The sequence below is a fragment of the Arachis ipaensis genome, chromosome B08, assembly GCF_000816755.2.
Source record: "Arachis ipaensis cultivar K30076 chromosome B08, Araip1.1, whole genome shotgun sequence".
NCBI classification, from domain to species: Eukaryota; Viridiplantae; Streptophyta; class Magnoliopsida; order Fabales; family Fabaceae; genus Arachis; species Arachis ipaensis.
This window is the reverse complement of record NC_029792.2, coordinates 102,750,486-102,760,458: the sequence shown is the minus strand read 5'-3', so window position 1 is coordinate 102,760,458 and position 9,973 is coordinate 102,750,486.

Below are 9,973 nucleotides of genomic sequence, written 5' to 3'. Positions count from 1 at the left end.
AGAGAGGATGGGATGTAGCCATTGACAACGGTGATGCCCTTACAGAAAGCTTGCCATGGAAAGGAGTAAGACTGATTGGATGAAGACAGCAAGAAAGCAGAGGTTCAGAGGAACAAACGCATCTCTATACGCTTATCTGAAATTCTAACCAATGAATTACATAAGTATTTCTATCTTTATTTTCTTTTTATTTATTTATTTATTTTCGAAAACTCCATAACTCTTTGATATCCGCCTGACTGAGATTTACAAGGTGACCATAGCTTGCTTCATACCAACAATCTCCGTGGGATCGACCCTTACTCACGTAAGGTTTTATTACTTGGACGACCCAGTGCACTTGCTGGTTAGTTGTGCGAAGTTGTGAAGTTATGCTTGGACCATGGTATTGTGCACCAATTATTGGCGCCATTGCCAGGGAGAGAACGAACAACAAATTTTACAACCTCAGAGTAACAATTTTGCATACCCAAGTTTTTGGCGCTGTTGCCGGGGATTGTTCGAGTTTGGACAACTGACGGTTCATCGTGTTGCTCAGATTAGGTAATTTTCTTTTTGTTTTATTTTCAAAAACTTTTCAAAAAAAAATCTTTCAAAAATTTCTCATCTGTTTTCGAAAATTATTCTAAAATTTTTTAAGAATGAATTCTAGTGTTTCATGAAGCATGTTGAAGCCTGATTGGCTGTAAAGCCATGTCTAAATTCATTTGGACTGGGGCTTCCAACCCAACATTATCAAGAGCAAGCTAGTTGTTGCTAATCCACCTGCTGTTGTTCCTGATCCACCTGATTTATATGCTAAAGCTTGACTGGCTATTAAGCCATGTCTAACCCTCAGATTGGAGCTTTAGACTAAGAGTGCAAGATTCCTGGAATTCATATAAAAAAAATTTGGAATCCTTATTTTTCTTTTTCACAAATAATTTTCGAAAAATACAAAAAAATCATAAAATAAAAAAAAATCAAAAAAATATTTTGTGTTTCTTGTTTGAGTCTTGAGTCAATTTCAAGTTTGGTGTCAATTGCAATTTTTCTAAAAATTCTTTGTATTTTTTTCGAAAATTCATGCATTCATAGTGTTCTTCATGATCTTCAAGTTGTTCTTGGCCAGTCTTCTTGTTTGATCTTCATATTTTCTTGTTTTGTGTCTTTTCTTGTTTTTCATGTGTATTTTTGCATTCATAGTGTCTGAACATGAAAGATTTCTAAGTTTGGTATCTTGCATGTTTTCTTTGCATTGAAAATTTTTCAAAAATATGTTCTTGACGTTCATCATGACCTTCAAAGTGTTCTTGGTGTTCATCTTGACATTCATAGCATTCTTGTATACATTTATTGTTTTGATCCATAACTTTCATGCATTGAGTCCTTTTCATGTTTTTCTCTTTCATCATTAAAAATTCAAAAATAAAAAAATATATCTTTCCCTTTTTCACTCATAAATTTCAAAAATTTGAGTTGACCTTTTCAAAACTTTTTAAAATTTAGTTGTTTCTTATGAGTCAAATCAAATTTTCAATTTAAAAATCTTATCTTTTTCAAAATCTTTTTCAAAAATCAAATCTTTTTCATTTTTCTTATTTATTTTCAAAAATTTTAAAAAATATTTTTCAAAAATCTTTTTCCTAATTTCATCTCATAATTTTCGAAAATATTATCAACAATTAATGTTTTGATTCAAAAATTTCAAGTTTGTTACTTGTTAAGAAAGATTCAAACTTTAAGTTCTAGAATCATATCTTGTGATTTCTTGTGAATCAAGTCATTTAGTTGTGATTTTACAAATCAAATCTTTTTCAAAACTGATTTCAATCATATCTTTTCAAAAATATCTTTTTATCTTATCCTTTTCAAAATCATATCTTTTTAAAACATATCCTTTTCAAAAATTTGATTTTAAAATATCTTTTCTAACTTATTATCTTCTTATCTTTTCAAAATTGATTTTCAAATCTTTTTCAACTAACTAATTGACTTTTTGTTTGTTTCTTATCTCTTTCAAAACTACCTAACTAACTACCCCTCTCTAATTTTCGAAAATATCTCCCTCTTTTTCAAAAATTCTTTTTAATTAACTAATTATTTTAATTTTTTATTTTAATTCATTCCTAATTTTTGAAAATTACTAACCTTTTTTCAAAAAACTATTTTCAAAATTTAACTTTAAATTTTAATTTTTAATTTTCGAAAATCCTCTCACCTCTCATCTTCTTCTATTTATTTATTCATCTACTAACACTCCTCTTCACCCAAAATTCGAACCCCTTCTTCTCCTCTGAGTTCGAATTCTTCTCTTCTATATTCTTATTCTTTTCTTCTTCTACTCACACAGGGGAACCTCTATACCTGGGTAAAAAGGATCCATATTATTATTATTTTTCTGTTCCCTCTTTTTCATATGAGCAGGAGTAAGGACAAGAACATTCTTGTTGAAGCAGACCCTGAACCTAAAAGGACTCTGAAGAGGAAACTAAGAGAAGCTAAAATACAACAATCCAGAGATAACCTTACAGAAATTTTCGAACAGGAAGAGGATATAGTAGCCGAAAATAATAATAATGCAAGGAGGATGCTTGGTGACTTTACTGCACCTAATTCTAATTTACATGGAAGAAGCATCTCCATCCCTACCATTGGAGCAAACAATTTTGAGCTTAAACCTCAATTAGTTTTTCTAATGCAACAAAATATTACATGGGTGAACCCTATGGAAACACCTATAACCCCTCATGGAGAAATCACCCAAATTTCTCATGGAAGGATCAACAAAAGCCTCAACAAGGCTTTAATAATGGTGGAAGAAACAGGTTTAACAATAGTAAACCTTTCCCATCATCCACTCAGCAACAGACAGAGAATTCTGAGCAGAATCCATCTATCTTAGCAAACTTAGTCTCTGATCTGTCCAAGGCCACTGTAAGTTTCATGAATGAAACAAGGTCCTCAATCAGAAATTTGGAGGCACAAGTGGGCCAGTTGAGTAAAAGGATCACTGAAATCCCTCCTACTACTCTCCCAAGCAATATAGAAAAAAATCCAAAAGGAGAGTGCAAGGCCATTGAAATGACGATCATGGCCGAATCCAAGGAGGAAGGAGAGGACGTGAATCCCAAGAAGGAAGACCTCCAGGGACATCCAGTGATCAATAAGGAGTTTCCCTCTGAGGAACCAAAGGAATCTGAGGCTCATCTAGAGACCATAGAGATTCCATTGAACCTCCTTATGCCATTCATGAGCTTTGAAGAGTACTCTTCTTCTGAAGAGAATGAAGATGTTACTGAAGAGCAAGTTGCCAAGTTCCTTGGTGCAATCATGAAGCTGAATGCCAATTTATTTGGTAATGAGACTTGGGGAGATGAACCTCCCCTGTTCACCAATGAACTAAATGTATTGGATCAACTGAGATTGTCTCAGAAGAAACAGGATCCTAGAAAGTTCCTAATACCTTATACCATAGGCACCATGACCTTTGAGAAGGCTCTATGTGACCTTGGGTCAGGAATAAACCTCATGCCACTCTCTATAATGGAGAAACTGGGAATCTTTGAGGTGCAAGCTGCCAGAATCTCATTAGAGATGGTAGACAATTCAAGAAAATAGGCTTATGGACAAGTAGAGGACGTACTAGTAAAGGTTGAAGGCCTTTACATCCCTGCTGATTTCATAATCCTAGATACTGGGAAGGATGAGGATGAATCCATCATCCTTGGAAGACCCTTTCTAGCCACAGCAAGAGCTGTGATTGATGTTAACAGAGGTGAACTAGTCCTTCAATTGAATGAGGACTCCTTTGAGTTTAAAACTCAAGGACATCCTTCTGTAAATATGGAAAAGAGGCACAGTAAGCTTCTCTCAAAATAGAGTCAACCAGAGCCCCCACAGTCAAACTCTAAGTTTGGTGTTGGGAGGCCACAACCAAACTCTAAGTTTGGTGTTGGGAAGTCTCAACAATGCTCTGAACATCTATGAGGCTCCATGAGAGCCCACTGTCAAGCTATTGACATTAAAGAAGTGCTTGTTGGGAGGCAACCCAATTTTTATTTAATTATATTTTTGTTAGTTATATGTCTTCATAGGTTCATGATCATGTGGAGTCACAAAAACAACTGAAAAATTGAAGAAAAATAAAAAATAGCATTAAAAATAGCACACCCTAGAGGAGGAGTTCACTGGCGTTCAAACGCCAGTAAGGAGCATCTATCTGGCGTTCAACGCCAGAACAGAGCATGGAGCTGGCGCTGAACGCCAGAAACAAGCATGAAGCTGGCGTTCAACGCCAGAAATATGTTGCATCTGGGCGTTGAACGCCCAGAACAAGCATCAGTTTGGTGTTTAAACGCTAGAATTGCATGCAAAGGCATTTTACATGCCTAATTGGTGCAGGGATGTAAATCCTTGACACTTCAAGATCTGTGAACCTCACAGGATCATCTCAGGATCTGTGGATCCCACAGGATCCACACTTTCCCTCCTCATAATCCTAGTTTCTTCCACATCTTCTTCTTCATCTATTCTTTCTTCTCCTGCTCGAAGGCAAGCAACATTCTAAGTTTGGTGTGGTAAAAGCATTACTTATTTTGCTTTTCCATAACCATTGATGGCATCCAAGGCCAGAGAAACCTCAAAAAAAAAAAGAGAGAGAAGAGAAAAGGGAAGACAAAAGCTTCCACCTCCAAGTCATGGGAGATGGAGAGATTCATGTAAAGGATCTATAGCTCAGTGGTAGAACATTTGACTGCAAATCAAGAGATCCCTGAGATACCTCAGGGGATACATTTTCCCCCACACAATTATTGGGAGCAACAAAGGAGGAGCAACAAAGACAAGGAAGAGACATAGAAGAGCTCAAGGACATCATTGGTTCCTCAAGGAGAAAACGCCACCATCACTAAGGTGGACTCATTCCTTGTTCTTACATTCTCTGTTTTTCGTTTTCTTTATGTTAAATGTTTATCTATATTTGTGTCTTTATTACATGATCATTAGTGTCTAAGTGTCTATGCCTTAAAGTAATGAATATGAGTCCATCACCTCTCTTAAATGAAAAATATTTTTAATTCAAAAGAACAAGAAGTACATGAGTTTCGAATTTATCCTTGAACTTAGTTTAATTATATTGATGTGGTGACAATGCTTCTTGTTTTCTGAATGAATGCTTGAACAGTGCATATGTCTTTTGAAGTTGTTGTTTATGAATGTTAAATATGTTGGCTCTTGAAAGAATGATGACAAGGAGACATGTTATTTGATAATCTAAAAAATCATAAAAATGATTCTTGAAGCAAGAAAAAGCAGCAAAGAACAAAGCTTGCAGAAAAAAAAAGAAAAAGAAAAAAATGGCGAAAAAAAAATAGAAAGAAAAAGAAAAAGCAAGCAGAAAAAGCCAAAAGCTCTTAAAACCAAAAGGCAAGAGCAAAAAGCCAATAACCCCTTAAAACCAAAAGGCAAGGGTAAATAAAAAGGATCCCAAGGCTTTGAGCATTCAAGAATCAACATACTGAACTAGGAGAATCAATAACACTATCTGAATTCTGAGTTCCTATAGATGCCAATCATTCTGAGCCTCAATGGATAAAGTGAGATGCCAAAACTATTCAAGAGGCAAAAAGCTACAAGTCCCGCTCATCTGATTGGAGCTATGTTTCATTGATAGTTTGGAATTTATAGTATATTATCTTCTTTTTATCCTATTTGATTTTTAGTTGCTTGGGGACAAGCAATAATTTAAGTTTGGTGTTGTGATGAGCGGATAATTTATACGCTTTTTGGCATTGTTTTTAGTATGTTTTTAGTAGGATCTAGTTACTTTTAGGGATGTTTTTATTAGTTTTTATGTTAAATTCATATTTCTGGACTTTACTATGAGTTTGTGTGTTTTTCTATGATTTCAGGTATTTTCTGGCTGAAATTGAGGGACTTGAGCAAAAACCAGATTCAGAGGTTGAAGAAGGACTGCTGATGCTGTTGGATTCTGACCTCCCTGCACTCAAAGTAGCTTTTCTGGAGCTACAGAACTCAAAATGGCACGCTTTCAATTACGTTGGAAAGTAGACATCCAGGGCTTTCCAGCAATATATAATAGTCCATACTTTGGTCGAGTTTAAACGAAGCAAAAGGGCATTGAACGCCAGTTCTACGCTGCAGTCAGGAGTTAAACGCCAGAAACACGTCACGAACCAGAGTTGAACGCCAAAAACATGTTACAACTTGGCGTTCAACTCCAGAAAGAGCCTATGCACGTGTAACATTCAAGCTCAGCCAAGCACACACCAAGTGGGCCCCGGAAAGAGATTTATGCATCAATTACTTACTTCTGTAAACCCTAGTAGCTAGTTTAGTATAAATAGGACTTTTTACTATTGTATTTTGATCTTTGGAAGATCCTGGATTGTATTTTTGATCCTGTGATCACGTCTTGGGGGCTGGCCATTCGGCCATGCCTGAACCTTTCACTTATGTATTTTCAACGGTAGAGTTTCTACACTGCATAGATTAAGGTGTGGAGCTCTGCTGTTCCTCATGATTTAATACAAAGCACTACTTTTTTTTCTATTCAATTCAACTTATTCCGCTTCTAAGATATCCATTTGTTCCCAAGAACATGATGAATGTGATGATTATGTGATGCTCATCATCATTCTCACTTATGAACACGTGCCTGACAAACACTTCCGTTCTACATGCAAACAAGCTAGAATGAGTATCTCTTAGATATCTAATACAGAGGACCGAGTCCGAGTTTTTAGTATCTTCGTGGTATAAGTTAGAACCCATGGATGGCCATTCCTGAGATCCGGAAAGTCTAAACCTTGTCTGTGGTATTCAGAGTAGGATCTGGGAAGGGATGGCTGTGACGATCTTCAAACTCGCGAGTGCTGGGCGTAGTGATAGACGCAAAAGGAGGGTGAATCCTATTCCAGTATGATCGAGAACCTCAGATGATTAGCCATGCCGTGACAGAGCATTTGGACCTTTTTCACAAGAGGATGGGATGTAGCCATTGACAACGGTGATGCCCTTACAGAAAGCTTGCCATGGAAAGGAGTAAGACTGATTGGATGAAGACAGCAGGAAAGCAGAGGTTCAGAGGAACAAACGCATCTCTATACGCTTATCTGAAATTCTAACGAATGAATTACATAAGTATTTCTATCTTTATTTTCTTTTTATTTATTTATTTATTTTCGAAAACTCCATAACTATTTGATATCCGCCTGACTGAGATTTACAAGGTGAACATAGCTTGCTTCATACCAACAATCTCCGTGGGATCGATCCTTACTCACGTAAGGTTTTATTACTTGGACGACCCAGTGCACTTGCTGGTTAGTTGTGCGAAGTTGTGAAGTTATGCTTGGACCATGGTATTGTGCACCAGTTATTGGCGCCATTGCCAGGGAGAGAACGAACAACAAATTTTACAACCTCAGAGTAACAATTTTGCATACCACATTGGTACATTAAATACTTGTTGATTGGTTAGGTGAAGAACAAGGTTTAGAAAGCATGATTAGAGAAGAGTAGAGTGATTACCCTATACACTTGAGTGACTAGAGTGCATATACACCATCAGTAAGGGTTCAATGCTTAATTCTATGTTCCCTGCTTTCATGAGCTGTCTTCTTACAAGTTTACTTGTTCCTACTATATAGTTTGAATTAGTGGAATTTGAGTTATTTTTTTTGTCTTGAAGAACTTATTTACTTTTAACCAAGTAGGCAAAATTATTTTAGCATATAGTGCATTCATAGGTTGCATTGCATTGCATGAGTCTTACTTTTCCCTACTCATTTATTTTATCTCCTTAAGCTAAGCATGAGAACATGCTAATGTTTAAGTGTGGGGAGGTTGATAAACCACTATTTTATAGTTTATCTTGTGTTTAATTGAGTGGTTTCATCAAGCCTTTACCCACTTATTCATATGATTTGCATGATTTTATAATCTCTTCCTAGTATTATTTTATGATTGAAAACTTGCTTCCTAGAGATCTTTAATTAGTATATTTTAATTCTCCTTTATACCATTTGATGCCGTGATCCGTGTGTTAAGTGTTTCAGGCTTCATAGGGTAGGAATGGCTTAGAAAATGGAGAGGAAGCTTTCAAAAATGGGAGGAACACAAGAAACTAAGGAGATGACCAGCAAGCACCGACGCGCACGCATGGCTCACGCGAGCGCGCGAAATGGAGAAATTTACAACAACACATGCGCGTGCCTGACGCGTACGTGTGGATTGGAGTATGCACAAAAGACGCGCACGCGTAGACGACGCGTACGCGTGACTTGCGCGATCTGCAAAATTAACAGAAAACGCTGGGGGCAATTTTGGGCCGCGTTTTGACCCAGTTTTCGGCCCAGAAACACAGAATAAAGCCAGGGAACATGCAGAGACTCAACACACACACATAGACACATTCACATCTTCTCATTAGGATAGGTTTTAGGTTTTTAGATCTGAATCTAGAGAGAATTACTCTTCCTCTAGTTTTCCTTTACATTCATAGTTTATTAGTTTTATTGCTTTTTGCTTTTGGATATTGAAGAGTCATCACCTCCGTTAAAGATACTATTCTAGTTTGTTTTCTCACTCTTTTATTTATTTATTCCATATTCTTAATTCTTGTTTAAAGTGGTAATTGGATTATTTTCATGGATTGTTAATGCAAAGGATTACTTTTACTTTTAATCAATTTTGAATCTCTATTTTATTTAAATTATCATGTTTCTTTTCTATTCCAAACTCCCAATAACGAATATGGTATCCATGTCAATAGAGTAGATTCCCTACTTGACATGGGGGTTGATTAAGAGGAGACACTTGAGTTGGAATGCTCAAGTAATTAGTTAAATTGGAAGTTGTTGGCTAATTCTGTATTTACTAACGCTAGACCTTCCCAAGGGAGAGGACTAGGATTTGCGAATAAGAGTTAGCTCAATCACTTGACTTTCCTTTATTTAGTAAGGGTTAACTAAGTGAAAATAACAACCTCTTTATACTACACTTGAGAAAATTCCAACAAGGACAGAACTTCCAATTAATCATTCCCCCAGTCAAGGCTTTTTATTTCGAATAATATAAATTCCTTTTAATTTTCATTGCACTTAATTACAATTATTTATTTTATGTTAATCAACTCTCAAAACTCTCAGAAAATCCCTGATTAATAACTTAGCACCTTTCTAGCAACTCGTTGGGAGACGACCTGGGACTCATACTCCCAGTATTTTTATTCTAAACTTTTTGTGACAACATTTCTAAATTGATGAGGCGAATTTTTGCTGGTTAAGAGCTATACTAGCAACGCTATTCTATTATATTATAATCTCTTAATTTGTCTAACTTCTGCCACGCATCACTGACCATGCTGCTCTTAAGTACCTTCTGACCAAACAGGATGCTAAACCAAGATTGATCAGGTGGGTGCTTCTTTTTCAGGAGTTTGATATTAAGATAAGAGACAGAAAAGGGTCAAAGAATCAAGTGGCTGACCACCTTTCCAAGATTGAGCTTGAAGATGCCGTGCAACAACCCACTCTTATGAATGAGACTTTTTCTGATGAGAAATTCTTTGCTACACAGAGAGCCCCATAGTTTGCAGATATTGCAAATTACAAGGCTCTGAGGTTTATCCCAAAAGAGTATACTAAATAGTAGGTGAAGAAGCTACTTAGTGATTCCAAGTGTTTCTTATGGGATGAGCCCTATATTTTCAAGAGATACTTAGATGGTATCATCTGACGATGTATTCTAGATGAGGAGTGAAAGAGGGTTACTGTCGGTCTAGAATTTAACGAAACAATTTTGTTGTGAGCATAGCCTAAACCGACAATGGATCCTCATCAAAGTTTAAAATGGTTGTCACAAGTTCAACCCCAATAAAAATTAACCGAGAGTATTAATCCCGGGTCATTGGTGCACGAAATTGTAATGTCAATGTTCACATTACTCTCTTACAACTTCGCACAACTAA